This window comes from Phycodurus eques, chromosome 2 (genome assembly GCF_024500275.1).
Source record: "Phycodurus eques isolate BA_2022a chromosome 2, UOR_Pequ_1.1, whole genome shotgun sequence".
Classification (NCBI taxonomy): Eukaryota; Metazoa; Chordata; class Actinopteri; order Syngnathiformes; family Syngnathidae; genus Phycodurus; species Phycodurus eques.
In genome coordinates, this window is record NC_084526.1 from 12,684,669 (window position 1) to 12,700,957 (window position 16,289).

General features: G+C 43.3%; 1 protein-coding gene and 1 long non-coding RNA gene across 4 annotated transcripts in view; one reads left to right on the plus strand and one right to left on the minus strand.

Moving 5' to 3' along the window:
* Positions 1–16,289, plus strand: part of LOC133397153 (MAM domain-containing glycosylphosphatidylinositol anchor protein 1) — a 264,188-nt gene that overhangs the window by 113,818 nt on the left and 134,081 nt on the right. The gene's annotated exons all lie outside the window — the stretch shown is intronic.
* The window catches only part of LOC133397165 (uncharacterized), a 57,845-nt gene that overhangs the window by 6,783 nt on the left and 34,773 nt on the right, over positions 1–16,289 (minus strand). The window lies entirely within an intron of this gene.

Here is a 16,289-nt window from a genome sequence, read left to right on the forward strand (position 1 = left end):
AAATTGCATCCGGCAGTAGACAAAATGGCAATTTTGACACAAATTTACTGTTTTGTGTATCTTGGCAGATTTATGTCAGAATTTGCTGGATGGTTATATTAATATAGAATAATAGCTGGTGGTGCATAGCAACTCGTTGATAATTAATTGAGAAATTGGTTAGTAAAAATCATTAGAATTCACCAAACCAACCAAAGAGGCATCATGGCAATTTGTTGGACATGATTATATAATATTATATAATTTTAATACATGTAACCAATTGCTAACTGCAATTTCAATATCATCATGAGCATTCATCAAGTATAATTCACTTCACTTTTTCATTTGTGCAATCTTATTTTTTCCATTTGCTCATTGAAGATGATGATGATTATTTAAGTGGGACTAGACCTGCTCCTTTTGGTACCTCACAAAAATGTGTCTGGGTATGATATCAAAAGCTGCCTTGTATTCATCCGATGCACTGTGGCTTGGGCTTCTGTTTAACTTTCTCTTTCTCGTCTCTCGCTGTAGAGACTTCATACAGTCCATGACCAGATCTTCAGTCACTATTCACACAACCATTGGCCACTTACATGTCAGTCATTATACAAAGCAACAGCAATTGGTCATGATGATGTTCAGTCCTCAAGAAAACACTGGGCTATTTTTTTCTTCCAATCATCCCTTTTTTTAAACTAACTTTAGTGATGTCAATCATTGATAGTTTAGTGGTACTGTATATTTGCCTGACTTTGGTGCAGGCAGCGTGGGTTCAGTTCTCACTCATTGACGGTGTGAATGTGAGTGTGAAAGGTTGTCTGTCTCTAGGTGTGCCCTGCGATTCACAGGTGACTAATCCAGGGTGTAATCCACCTTTTAGCCAACGTCAACTGGGATAGGCACCAGCTACCGCAACCCTAAACAATAAAAGCACTATAGAAAATGGATCGATACAGTGGTATGTTAAATTACGAGTGGCTCAACTCGGCACTTGGTGGATTTATTTATTTTTATTTTTTTATTTTTTTGAGAGCCAAAATATGATTCTGCAGATTAACTGACGCTTGAGTGAAGTGAAAAAAAAGGAAATCACACTCATCGATATACTTGGGACAAATAGCCATAAACAAATCAAAACTAAAAACTCAAGGAAACAAGGAACATGGCGCAGTTAGCGCATAGAAAACGTCTATTTGGAGCTGGGGTCACGCAGTAGGCCACGCCCATCTTAAAGGGACACACAAATACACTACTATATAAAATAAATACTAGTTTTATTCTTTACATTATCTTTTACTACAATTTACATTTCTAATTTACAGTAGTGTGCTATTTTTCCTTGTGGTGTTTTATGGGGGCTGAAACAGTCAAATAATTGATTTGATACGCATATAAATCGAGTTATGAGCTTAGTCACGGAAATAATTAAACTCCTAAATCAAGGTACCACTGTATAGGACAAAATCCTCCGACATGATCGTGTAAACAGACTCCGCTGAGTTTGTGTAACCCTGGCATGACTCCACACCTGGTCCGTACTCACAGCTCGCATGCTTGACAGGACGCATACAAGGAGGCTAAAACCCGTGGGTGCTAGCGACTAATGCTAGTAGCCTCTCCGCTGGGCCTTTAGACATGGCATAACTGGAGCATGAAAAACGTAAACTGACATGTAGCGCTTTCAAACAGGCAAACCAAACTTTTGTGTGGAAAAAAGGGAGAAAGTCTGGAAAGATACCTTGACCTTTCTGCAGGTTAGAGGCTAAAAACCATCAGGTGACTCAGTTGGCCAAGACGCACGGAAGTTCACTTCCTATTGCTCATCATCTTCGTCATGTTTTCCGACTTGTTTTTACTTTGTTCTCTGTAGCATCAAATCATCCTCTTGCTCTTTGTGCAGTGTTTTTATTCGTTGTTCAATTTATGTTGTTCTGTTTGCACTTTCCAAAGTGATCTGTGTGGGCTGCGTTCGCCTTATCTCGTTGGGATCTGTCTTCGCTACTTTCTTTTGTTTTTCCATCTTTTTAGCAGCTTATCTGAACCACCGAAATAAACTTTTCTACAATATTCTAATACTGTGTACTGAAATGCACCTGTCTATTCTTGTTAGAATTAAAGCCTACAAAATACTGAGTGCACTTTTGTCAAGGGGAAACTGTTAACTATTTAGTTGACAATAGCTTGACAATAGCCAGAGCCAAGAGACAATAGCCAGAGCCAAGAGATACAATTGAATAAAAGTTGGCATTAAAGGAGACAGTTCAAATACAACCTGATAGCTGGTTCTAAGACGTGGTTGCCTATTTCTACATAGACAAGGTCAAATACAATATAAACACATGAACACACAGTTATCAACCTTTCAACCACAGACATCTTGTTTTGTCTCATAGCAAAGTAATACCACAGTAACAGACAAAGGAACAAGGTCTACTTTTTATCCTCGCACATAAACAAAAGATTATATACAGTTATAATGAATAGAATACATTTAATAACTGCAACAGTATATATCTTTTTAACATGTTTAGACAAGCAACATGTAGTGTGTTTGAATTTGTGGAATGCTCACCCTGTCCATTTTACAAAATGTTTTTTCACCAAATCCGAATTTGTGTTACTTAAACGATGCAGTATCTAATTAAGAGTAAACTATGAATTTTCAGTTGTATGAGTGGGAAAACCATTTAACCAGTACATGTTGAATCGGGAATTGTTTTATTCTCTTCAACCCTTTCTTGTTGGATCCACCGTATATGGAAAACACCGACCCCTGAATCGAACCTTTTATTATCGTGGATTTTCATTTCCAGATAGAACATTAGTACGGCATGTTCACTCAAATTATTAGACTGAGTATCCACTTAGGGATTTGTACATTGTGAACTTTTAGGCGGCGAGTACCAAAGATAAACTTTGAAAATGTACTGCTGAAAGTGTAATCGATAATATCAAATATAATCATATAAAAATATGCAGTACAGTAGAGGAGCTCTGTTAGTTTAATACGGGGCTCACGCTGTAAGGTAGTAGGGGTCTCCGATTTCTCACTGTGCAAAAGGGAAGATTAATTCACAAAAATACTTTTAGGGGTACAATTACTCATCACAAGGCCGCTATCCTCAAATATTCTGCTTTTGTACCCTTAATTAAGGAATTAGCCCAATGGAATACATTAGTGTACTAACTGTGGAGCTGATGTTGGACTCTTGTTTTAATTATTGTATTTTATAGTGACACACTGTGGCATCACTGTTGTGTTTGATTGTATACTGTTGAAACGGCATACACGGGTGACAATGATGGCCTATTCAAAAGACGGACTACAGTCAAAGCGTGTGACCAAAGCATAGATTTGGAGCACGCTATCATTCGTGTGTCACTGCTTCCTCCATCAGGGGAAAATGTCTTGATGCTACATTGAGTGCGATACTGTTGATAATGTGCAAACATCCCTGGGCTTTTCTCACCAGAACACTGCTGTGTTTTGGCCAGAAGGTGTGCAGCATCACAAAGTGTGAATAAACAAACACACAGCTATAGCCAAGGCCAACAGAAGTGTGTTTTTTATCGTTTATAACGTTGTCATAAAGGGTAATCAGTGTTCCTTACGTGAAATAAGGTACTGTGCAAGTCTTTCTCACAGCAGTCACTTTGACATTCTGTACTTAAGTTGAAAGATTCAGCTACCGGTCATGATGAAGTCAGATCCAGGTCAATTATTAAAGTTAGTTCCTCTATTATCAAGCCATTGACTTATATTTTAAAACAATCACGAGAAACTGAAATCATACGAAATGATCTCAAAATTGCAAAAGTAGTCGAGACCATTGTTTATTCAATACTTACCGTCTCAAAGTTTTGGAGTAGCTGGTTTATAATAGAATGAACATTTTCCAAGTATATAAACATCAATATGGGTTTAGGAAAATTTATTTAATGGCTATACTTCGGTTTGGTGACTAAATTTGTATTGCATTTAACAACCATACGTTTGCCTTAGGAGTTGTTGGGGATTTAGCTAACACTTTTGACCACTGTTTATTCCATCCATCCATTTTCTGAGCCGCTTCTCCTCACTAGGGTCGCGGGCGTGCTGGAGCCTATCCCAGCTGTCATCGGGCAGGAGGCCGGGTACACCGTGAACTGGTTGCCAGCCAATCGCAGGGCACATACAAACAAACAACCAGTCGCACTCACAGTCACACCTACGGGCATTTTAGAGTCTCCAATTAATGCATCTTTTTGGGATGTGGGAGGAAACCGGAGTGCCCGGAGAAAACCCATGCAGGCACGGGGAGAACATGCAAATTCCACACAGGCGGTGCTGGGGATTGAACCCGGGTCCTCCGAACTGTGAGGCTGACGCTCTAACCAATCGTCCACCATGTCGCCCCACTGTTTATTATGATATTTAATTTCAAACGCTGCTACACTGAGTTTTTTCTGGAAACACTCATAAAAGGCAACAGTTTCTTATTATTAATGGATGGTCATCAACGTGTGCCACTTTAACATGACGAGTCTCACAGAGTTCTATTCTGGCACCGCTTCAATTCCTTTTTTATATTAATGACTTGGCTGCAGCATCTTCCTCATTTCCTGTACGTTTTGTAGTTGACACTCTTGACACACTTTTCTTACATGCTGATTTCCCTATACTTATGGCCAAAGCGAATTCTGAGTTAGATAATATTTCCAAATGGTTCAAATTGCAAAGAAAATATTACTTGGTGTCAAAAACTCACATTTTATTATATACACATAAAAAGTAAAAAACTCTGGTCTATACATATACCCAATTTTTAAGGTTTCATCAATAAGTTGCCTTAGTCTTGATTGAAGAGAGCTTAAATTGGAAGAGCAAAATTTGCCTTGTTAATTAGTAAACACAGCACCCCGTATTGACAGCCTTCCGAGAAGAGTTGAAGCTGTTATAGCTGCTAAGGGTGGACCAACGTCATATTGAACCCTATGGATTAGGAATTAAATATCACTTACAGTGGGTACGGAAAGTATTCAGAGCCCCTTACATTTTTCACTCTTTGTTATATTGCAGCCATTTGCTAAAATATTTTAAGTAAATGTTTTTCCTCAATGTACACACGGCACCTCATATTGACAGAAGAAAACGGAATTGTTGAAATTTTTGCAGCTTTATTAAAAAAGAAAAACTGAAATATCACACAACCATAAGTATTCAGACCCTTTGCCCTGACACTCATATATTTAACTCGGGTGCTGTCCATTGCTTCTGATTATCCTTGAGATGGTTCTACACCTTCATTGGAGTCCAGCTGTGTTTGATTATTCTGATTGAACTTGATTAGGAAAGCCACAGACAGCTGTCTATATAAGACCTTACAGCTCACAGTGCATGTCAGAGGAAATGAGAATCATGAGGTCAAAGTTACTGCCTGAAGAGCTCAGAGACAGAATTGTGGCAAGGCACAGATCTGGCCAAGGTTCCAAAAAAATTCTGCTGTACTTAAGGTTCCTAGAGCACAGTGGCCTCCATAATCCTTAAATGGAAGACGTTTGGGACGACCAGAACCCTTCCAAGAGCTGGCCTTCCGGCCAAACTGAGCAATTGGGGTAGAAGAGCCTTGGTGAGAGAGGTAAAGAATAACCCAAACATCACTGTGGGTGAGGTCCAGAGATGCAGTTGGGAGATGGAAGAAAGTTCTACAAAGTCAACCATCACTGCAGCCCTCCACCAGTCGGGGCTTTATGGCTAAAAAACACCTGAAGGACTCTGGTCTGTTTATTCCATCCATCCATTTTCCGAGCCGCTTCTCCTCACTCGGGTCGTGGGCGTGCTGGAGCCTATCCCAGCTGTCATCGGGCAGGAGGTGGGGTACAACCTGAACTTGTTGCCAGCCAATTGCAGGGCACATACAAATAAACAACCATTCGGACTCACAGTCACACCTACGGGCAAATTTTTGGTTTTCCAGTTAATGCATGTTCTTGGGATGTGGGAGGAAACCGGAGTGCCCGGAGAAAACCTACGCCGGCGCAGGGAGAACATGCAAACTCCACACAGGCGGGGCCGGGGATTGAACCCGGGTCCTCAGAACTGTGAGGCTGACGCTCTAACCAGTCGTCCACCGTGCCGCTAAATAAGACTAAATGAATAAAAAAGAAATGCTCACACAGAGATGTTAGTAAAGCTGCAGAGTGGGTAGGAGCGGAGTTGAAACGTGATTATTATCATACCATTATCAGTTTTGTTTGAAACTAACGTGGCAGAATACTAACATGGATTTAATTTGCGATCACTTATATTTATCCACGTCTTTGATGCTATCCACATGTTATTGATTGAGTTTTTAAAGTTTCACTTTAAAAAGAAAAAAATTATTTTAAAGTTCAGAATAAGTAAGACTAACAGTTCTATCGGCTCATCAGTATGTGACAGTTGTAAGACTATTGTTATAAGAAAAGAATATATCGCTCCTTCTATCAAATCTAATTTAGTCCCATATTGCCACTTTTTTTCCTCTTCTTTTTTCAACTTGAACAAGCAAAAAAATATTCTATAGCTACGGATAGGCAGTTGATATGAAAAGCTGCGGTAGCTATTGTCCTTTTCCTCATGAATACAGTTTTTTTTTTATTAAGTTCATCTTTTATATTTAAGTTCATTCGGCTGAAAGTCTGGCTTGGCATTTCCTTCTCTTGTGATTTTTGGCTTTAACGTCTCATCGCTTTATCTGCTTTATGAGAAAACACATTATTTAACACATACTATATAGAATCGAAAGCTTTATGAGCATCCTCTATCATACCGTGTGAAAATCAACACATTTACCCATCTTAAATTTTAGCACAGCTTCTTGACTTTTCTTTGCAAATGAAATTGCAGCTATTATATTTTAATATTCCTCTCATACAATGGAACATCCTAAGACAAAACGGGTTGATTGCCATCCATCCGTCCATCCATCCATCCATCCATCCATCCATCCATTTTCTATAAAGCCTGTCCTTATTGGGGTCATGGGTGAGCTGGATTCATTTAATCACAGGGGACATAATGTGAAAAAAACTCCACCAGGGAGGGTGTTCGCTGAGAGTCTAACCCAGAACCATCCATTCACCCATCCATACATCCATTCGTTTTCCTCCGCTTATCCGAGGTCAGGTCGCGGGGGCAGTAGCTTTAGCAGGGACGCCCAGACTTCCCTCTCCCCATCCACTTCATCCAGCTCTTCCAGGGGGCGAGGCCACCTGGGAGACAGGGTCTCTCGAGCGTGTTCTGGGTCGTCCCCGGGGTCTCGTCCTGGTGGGACGTGCCCGGAACACCTCACCAGCGAGGCGCCAAGGAGGCAAACTAATTTCGGCCGCTTGTATCCGGAATCTTGTTCTTTTGGTCACGAACCACTTGTGACCTTAGGTGAGGGTAGGAACGTAGATCGACCGGTAAATTGACAGCTTCGCCTTTCGGCTTAGCTCCTTCTTTACCACATCGGACTGATCATCGGACCGGAGCATCACTGCAGACGCTGCACCGAGCCGCCTATCGATCTTCCGTTCCATTCTTCCCTCACTCGTGAACAAGACCCGAAGATATTTGAACTCCTCCACTTGGGGCAGGATCTCATCCCTGACCTGGAGAGTGCACGCCACCCTTTTCCGACTGAGGACCATGGTCTCAGATTTTGAGGTGCTGATTTTTAACCCAGACACTTCACACTCGGCTGGGAACAACTGCAGTGAGAGTTGGAGATCATGGCCTGTTGAAGCCAACAGAAGCACATCATCTGCAAAAAGCAGAGATGCAATACAGAGGCCACCAAACCAGACCCCTCTACGTCTCGGATGCGCCAAGAAATTCTGTCCATAAAAGTAATGAACAGAATCGGTGACAAAGGGCAGCCTTGGCAAAGTCCAACCCTCACCTGAAACGAGTCCGACTTACTGCCAGCAATGCGAACCAAACTGTCGTACAGGGACCGAACAGCCCGTATCAGGGGGTTCGGTACCCCATAATCCCGAAGCACCCCCCACAGGACTCCCCGAGGGACACGGTCGATAGCCTTCTCCAAGTCCACAAAAAACATGTAAACTGGTTGGGCTAACTCCCATGGCCAGGACAAAAACCACACTGCTCCTCCTGAATCTGAACTTAAACTTCCCAATGGACCCTCATCTCCAGCACCCCTGAATAGACCTTACCAGGGAGATTGAGGAGTGTGATCCACCTGTAGTTAGAACACCCCTCCCCCCCGGTCCACCTTTTTAAAAAGGGGGACCACCACCCCAGTTTGCCAATCCAGAGGCACTGTCCACGATGTCCACGCAATGTTGCAGAGGCGTGTCAACCAGGACAGCCCCACAACGTCCAGCGCCTTTAGGAACTCCGGGCGAATCTCATCCACCCCCGGGGCTTGCCACCGGGGAGCTTTTTAACCACCTCGGTGACCTCAACCCCAGAGATAGGAGAGCCTGCCTCAGAGACCCCAGCCTCTGCTTCCTCATGGGAAGGCATGTCGGTGGAATTGAGGAGGTCTTCGAAGAATTCTCCCCACCGTCCCGAGTCGAGGTCAGCAGGACCCTATCCCCACTATACACAGTGTTGATGTCTATAGTTTACGTTACGTTTGGGCCTGCCAGGTCGGACCTGCATCTTGCCCCACCATCGAAGCCAACACACCACCAGGTGGTGAGCAATTGACAGCTCCGCCCTTCTCTTCACCCGAGTGTCCAAAACATACGGCCGCAGGTCCGATGACACAACCACAAAGTCGATCATCAAACTGTGACCTTGGTTGTCCTGGTGCCAAGTGCGCGTGGTGTTCCTTATGGACAATCTGTGTTGAGCACAGAAGTCCAATAACAGAACACCGCTCAGGTTCTGATCAGGGGGTCCGTTCCTCCCAATCACACCCTATCAGGTCTCATTCTCATTGCCCGCGTGACCATTGAAGTCCCCCAGCAGAACGAGGGAGTCGCCAGCGGGAGCGCTCTCCAGCACCCCCTCCAAGGACTCCAAAAAGCGTGGATATCCTGAACTGCTGTTCGGTGCATAGGTACAAACAACAGTCAGGACCTGTCCGCCCACCCAAAGGCGGAGGGAGGCTACCCTCTTGTCCACTGGGGTGAACCCCAAGGTACAGGCGCCAAGCCAGAGTGCAATAAGTATACACACATACCTTCTCGGCGCCTCTCACCGTGGGCCACTCCAGTGTGGAAGAGAGTCCAACCCCTCTCGAGAGGACTGGTACCAGAGCTCAAGCTGTGTGTGGAGGCGAGTCCGACTATATGTAGTCGGAACTTCTCGACCTCACACACCAGCTTGGGCTCCTTCCCTGCCAGAGAGGTGACATTCCACGTCCCTAGAGCCAGCTTCTGTAGCCGGGGATTGGATTGCAAAGGTCCCTGCCTTCAACCATTGCCCAGCTCACACTGCACCTGTCCCCTATTGCCCCTCCTACAGGTGGTGAGCCCATGGGAAGGGGTACCCACGTTACCCTTTCGGGCTGTGCCCGGCCGGGCCCCATGGGTTTAGCCCGGCCACCAGGCGCTCACCTTCGAGCCCCACCTCCAGGCCTGGCTCCAGAGGGGGCCCCGGTGACCCGCGTCTGGGCAAGGGAAACATACATCCATTTATATTATTCATCATAGGGGTCTTTTAGCCATGCTTTGTCTGGTCCCTCACCTAGGACCTGTTTGCCATGGGTGGCCCTACCAGGGGCGTGATGTCGCAGACAACTTAGCTCCTAGGATCATTGGGACACACAAACCCCTCCACCACGATAAGGTGACGGCTCCAGGAGGGGCTAACCCAGAACCTCTCGCCTTTAAGTCAGATAAGAACCATGAGCCGACTGTACTGCCTGGTTGACTTCCAAGTTGTTCTAATTTCAAAACAATTTTGATGGGAAATATTTTATTCTATTGCAAATTAATAACCATTTTTATAAGTAATATTTTAACATCTGTAAAGTTCTCAGTATTTTCTTATTCTTTTCCTTTCGGCTTGTCCCGTTAGGGGTCGCCACAGTACGTCATCCTTTTCCATCCTTTTCTCCTGCATCCTCCTCTCGAACACAACTGCCCTCATGTCTACCCTCACGATATCCATCAACCTTCTCTTTGGTCTTCCTCTCGCTCTCTTGCCTGGCAGCTCCATCCTCATCATCCTTCTACCAATATACTCACTATTTGACCTCTGGACGTGTCCAAACCATCGAAGTCTGCTCTCTCTAACTTTGTCTCCAAAACATCGAACCTTGGCTGTCCATCTGATGACCTCATTTCTAATTGTATCCAACCTGGCATACATGTTATCATCTGCCTCTTGTTTGGCCTTTGCCACCTCTACCTTTGCCCTGTCGCATCTCAATGTATTATTTTTGCCTCTCCTCGGTCCTCTCAGGATCCTACTTCTTAGCTAACCTTTTTCCTTGTATGATTTCCTGTACTGTGAGGTTCCACCACCAAGTCTCCTTCTCTCCTTTCCTGCCAGAAGCTACACCAAGTACTCTCCTGCCTGCCTCTCTGATCACGTTGGCTGCAGTGGTGCAATCTTCTGGAAGCTCCTCCTGTCCACCGAGAGCCTGTCTCACCTCTTCCCGAAAAGCTGCAAAACACTCGTCCTGTCTCAGCTTCCACCACATGGTTCTCTGCTCCGCCTTTATCTTCCTAATCTTCCTCCCCACCACCAGAGTCATTTTACACACCACTATCCTATGCTGTCTCGCCACACTCTCCCCTACCACTATCTTACCGATTACATCGTCTGCACAAGATGTAATCCACCTGCGTGCTTCTACCTCCGCTCTTGTAAGTCACCCTATGTTCCTGCCTCTTCTGGAAAAGTGTTCACTACAGCAATTTGCATCCTTTTTGCAAAGTCTACCACCACCTGTCCCTCCAAGTTCCTTTCCTGGATGCCGTACTTACCCATCACTTCTTCATCACCCCTATTTCCTTCACCAACATGTCCATTACAATCTGCACCAATCACAACTCTCTCTCTGTCTGAGATGCTCAGAACTACTTCGTCTAGCTCCTTCCAGAATTTCTCTTTCACCTCTAGGTCACATCCTACCTGTGGGGCATAGCCACTAATCACATTATACATAACACCCTCAATTTCAAGTTTCAGCGTCATCACTCGATCTTTTCACCTCCAAGACATTCTTAGCCAACTCTTCTTTTAAAATAACCCCGACTCCATTTCTTTTCCCATCTACACCATGGTAAAATAATTTAAACCCTACCCCTAAATTTCTAGCCTTACTCCCTTTCCACCTGGTGTCCTGGACACACACTATATCAACCTTTCTCCTAATCACTGTGTCAACCAACTCCCGAGATTTTCCTGTCATAGTCCCAACATTCAAAGTCCCCACATTCAGTTCTTGGCTCTGTGCTTTCCTCTTCTCTTTCTGCCAAAGAACCCGCTTTCCACCTCTTCTTCGACTTCGACCCACAGTTGCTGAATTTCCACCGGCGCCCTGCAGGTTAACGCCGCCGGTGGCAGACGTTGTTAACCCGGGCCACGACTGATCCGGTATGGAATTCTTTGGATGAACACTCATATTTGTTTTGCATTGGCTTGTGCCCCCCCATAGGGCTGCATTAAAGTTCTCACAAGTATAAAGAGCTATATTTCTGGTGCTACAGTTAACATCACACGTTTTGTCTTTGTCATCACTGCTCTCGTCTGGCAGCATCACACTAAAAAGCCAAAGAAAAAGACTCATGTGAAGGTAATCCTTAGGCTGTCTCGTGATAACTACTGACGTCTCGCGTGACATCACACAACTTTGAAGGTTCCACCGTATTATTCCATACATGTGGACATAAGTAATTTGAAGAAGTATGTGTGCAGATACTTGCAATATGCATGTACCATTCATTGTCAGTTATTGATATTTGTCTGTTAGATTATTTCTATTCTACAGTACATTGTATTGATAGTTGCAATGCATTCAGCAGCTGTATATTTGATACTACAGTGGAGGGTTACTCACCATCAAAAACTGAAGCAATATCATTGTTTAACTGTGATTGCAAGCATTGTTTTTTTTTAAATTATACACTACCTGAGCAACCATCACCACTATTATCAAACAGTTTACAATAAATATTCAACATGTACAGTAGAATTGTTTTCCTGACTTCATTTCATTTGGTGCATTGCTAATTCCAATTATGTGTTGTTTGGTCTACATACAGCCTTACATGCAACCAGCTGGATGCAAAACATCTGCAGTGCCTACAAAGATAATAATAAAAACCACCAGGGCTTAATTACTGATGAAACATGAATTTGAACATATTTCCCTTTGTTTTCCTTTAAAATGTAGCTACAAATAAGACAGCACACTGCCTCACATTTTGTTCACATATGTTAGTTTCCTGTGATACCCTGCCATGGCTTATGTACATGTCATGAATTATACAAAACCGTACCAATAAACTGATGTGTTGGATCTGAAATGTTTATACTGAGTGCAAAGAAAGAAATGAAACATATGCAGAGAATGGATGAACCGTATTTAATTGCCTTAAAGGCAATTGCGAGCTGTGCAAAATAGCTGGTACAAAAGCACACATGAAGTGTAGCACTGTAAATGGAGCAAGCATGCAGAAGCAATTGTGTGGACTCAAATGGTCTTTTAATGAACCGGCAGTCAGAATGCATCTGTGTAATGATAACAGGCTTACTGTGCTCTTCTTTACCTGAACTCTATGCACTTTGTCTTATTGAATAGATGTAAGTGCTTTCTTCAGGGGTGGCCTTCTGTCCTCAAACCCATGTGTTTCCTCCATTCTATAAGGATGTCTGCTAAAATTTTACTTGTAGAAGTAAAGACACATAGTGTAACCGCTCTGGTCGCACACAAACCATTGCGAGACGCTAAGGGACCTTCTTGATTCATTAGGATTTTGAAAATTAGAAATAGAAATAATTGGTTCTAGGGTCAAAGATTTTGAGGTTTGGGATTCGGATCTCGGCACGTTCTGCCCATTAATGGATTTTCTCTGGGTACTCCGACTTTCACCCTCATTCCCAAAAACATGCATTTTAGGTTAATTGAAGATTCTAAATTGAACATACAGTAGTTGTGAATGGGCGGCACGGTGGCCGACTGGTTAGAGCGTCAGCCTCACAGTTCTGAGGACCCGGGTTCAATCCCCGGCCCCGCCTGTGTGGAGTTTGCATGTTCTCCCCGTGCCTGTGTGGGTTTCCTCCCACATCCCAAAAACATGCATTAATTGGAGACTCTAAATTGCCCGTAGGCATGACTGTGAGTGCGAATGGTTGTTTGTTTGTTGGGATAGGTTCCAGCATGCCCGCGACCCTAGTTAGGAGAAGTGGCTCAGAAAATAGATGGATGGATAGTTGTGAATGTGAGTGTGAGTGATTGTTTGTCTATATGTTCCCTGCGATTGACAAATGAACATTTCAGAACTCTCGCCCAAAGTCAGCTGGGGATAGGCTCCAGCTTACCCGCAACTCTAATTACGACAAGCACTATAGAAAATGGATGGACATAAAAATAATTTCATAATTATCAGTAAAAACAATAAAAGACTGAATTTGAACTTTTATAACATGACAATGCAAATGGTGACACCAGTATCTTGCTGCTTTCTTTACGTAACTTCTTGTCTACTTTATACTCTTCTTTTTTCTTCTCCATTGAGACTGGTCCTATTTTTTAATGTGTTACGTGACATCACACATGATCCCGGTTCAAACTCAAGATGTGTATTGTGTTTTTTTGGGGGGTGTTGCAAAAAGGCTACACACTATAATGTTAGAGGAGGAATTAGACCCAAAAGCTGACACTGACCCCAAAGTAGCAAATAATTATTTAATTAAACAAAGAAACAAAGTATCAAAATAACTGACGAGTGGGCGTGGCAGCGACTGAGCTCTCTTCACAGTGGGGCTGAAAAAGAACAAAAGGCAATCAGTCTCAAAGTCACTGGTAAAAAGCCAGGGGGAAAAAAATCTCAAAATTCCAAAAAGGTAATGAATGGAAAAAAATCACTATTGAGCAGTAGGAGCCAGACCAAAAGTTCAACAACTGGGGGTAATAAAGCTTGAAGCAAGCAATTCAAACAACTAAGAATGGAAGGCAAGCTGACCAATACCATGCAGGTAACGAGGACATTCTGGTGAGAAGCGGAAGTCAGACCGGAGGTCAAATGCAGAGGGTGGTGAGTAATAGGGGATAGCTGTGTGAGGAGCTCAGCACACCTGGCCACGCCCACCCCTGAAACAAAACACAGGAAACAGAACCAAAAATGACTCACAACACAAACAGCCTAAAAAGAAGCAAAACAGAGTTAATCATCACAACGTACAGTTTTTATTGTCTCTGGATGAGTTGAAAGACCTATTTTGTGTTACGGTGATTAACCAACGCACAGATTTAATTACCAAAGAAGTTTCTTTGGTTTGTTTTTTTCAGTTTGTGTCCTTCAAAGTGCATTGGGAACTTTTCTCATTCCTCCCAGGAATATGTCTGGCAAGTTGTCAAGAATGCATCATTGATTCCTTGTTGCCTTCAGCATGACATCTTGTCACATAAAGATATTAAATCAGGGTCTGATTTTGAAATAAAATCAAAGAGCTCAGCAGTGATTTACGTATATAAAGGGGGGAAAAAACAGCTCTTTGAACACTGTGTCACATTAGGCAAGGTTAATCACACTCTGACTCTGCTGTTGTGGAAATCCCACTTGGCTTGGACTTATTATTTGCAGTCCTCTAGGGCAGTGCTCTCCTGGAAGTGTTTACAGTGAAAGTGTCTTGCAGTCACGTCTAAATTATTACTTTTATCCTTGACATATAGCTTGTCATGCAACCCACATGAAACTACCTTAGCAACCTACACAAAAAGCAATTCTACATCCACTTTAATGGTAAAGGGACTTTCACTTATACAGTGCTTTTCTGCCTTTATGTCACGTACGTGGTTCGGGCGAGGGCGAGTAACGCAAGGCAAGAACAAGGTGGACCCAATTGCAGGGAAGCAAGGCAGGAGTGCGGGAGTCTCAACATAATATTTAATCTTCAAAAAGGGAAAACTGAACAAAGTCCCACAACTGATACCAATCAAATCAAAGTAACAAAGAAACACTCAAATATCTAAAACTGGAAACAAACTATGACCTGTGAGTAAGACGTGGAATAGAAAGGGAAAATGACACCTGACAATGACATACCACAATGATAAAGACAACTGGCGACTATGACAATGAACCGACAAGAATTGAAAGAAACCAGGGAACTAAATACAAACAAATTGACGAGACAACGAGGAACACCTGGACAAGACACGAGTGGCTGGAGAGAGCTGATTGGTCGGCACAAAGTAGACGAGAGCAGGTGGACACGACAACCTAATGAGCACACGACAAACATGGAACACAGGAAAACATGGAACAAAACTAAACACAACCCAAACCAAATCACAGACCATGACACTTTAGGGTAGAGAGCAGCTGTGTCCTCCAACCTCCTTGACACCATTGATGTGTCATAATCAGAATCATCTTTATTTGCCAAGTATGTCCAAAACACACAAGGAATTTGTCTCCGGTAGTTGGAGCCGCTCTAGTACAACAGACAGTCAATTTACAGAACACTTTGGAGACATAAAGACATTGACAAAAAACAATTGTGCAAAAAGATGCAGAGTCCTCTAGCACTTAGAGCAGTTCGAACGACTAATATTGCAATAGTCCGGTGCAATGACCATTGTGCAAAGGGCGCTGAGACGTCAAGGAGTGTATGCGGTTTAAAGTGATGAGTAGTGCGATCATCTGGGACAATGTTGGTTGTGCAAATGTTACAGATACTCCTCAATCAGTGTGCAAATGGAGCAGATGCTACTCTGGCATGAGTGGCCAATATATGCAAATAGTGCAGCATGGCGAGACAACTACAGTGAGTGCACGAGTAATACATAATTGGCCCCACAGAAATGTGACAACGAACTCAAGTAAAGAAATTGCCAGCTTATTGTAATGGAATTATCGGTTAGGTGTTTAAGAAGTTGATCACAAGAGGGAAGAAGCTGTTGGAATGTCTACTAGTTCTAGTTTGCATTGATCGGTAGCGCCTACCTGAGAGAAGGAGCTGGAAGAGCTGGTGCGGAGGGTCCGGGAGGATTTTGCACGCCCTTGTCTTAGTTCTGGCAGCGTGCAAGTCCTCAATGGTGGGTAGGGGGGTACCGACAATCCTTTCAACAGGATTGTCCTTTTTTGTAGCAGCACCAAACCAGACTGTGATGGAAGAACACAGGACTGATTCGATGACCGCTGTGTAG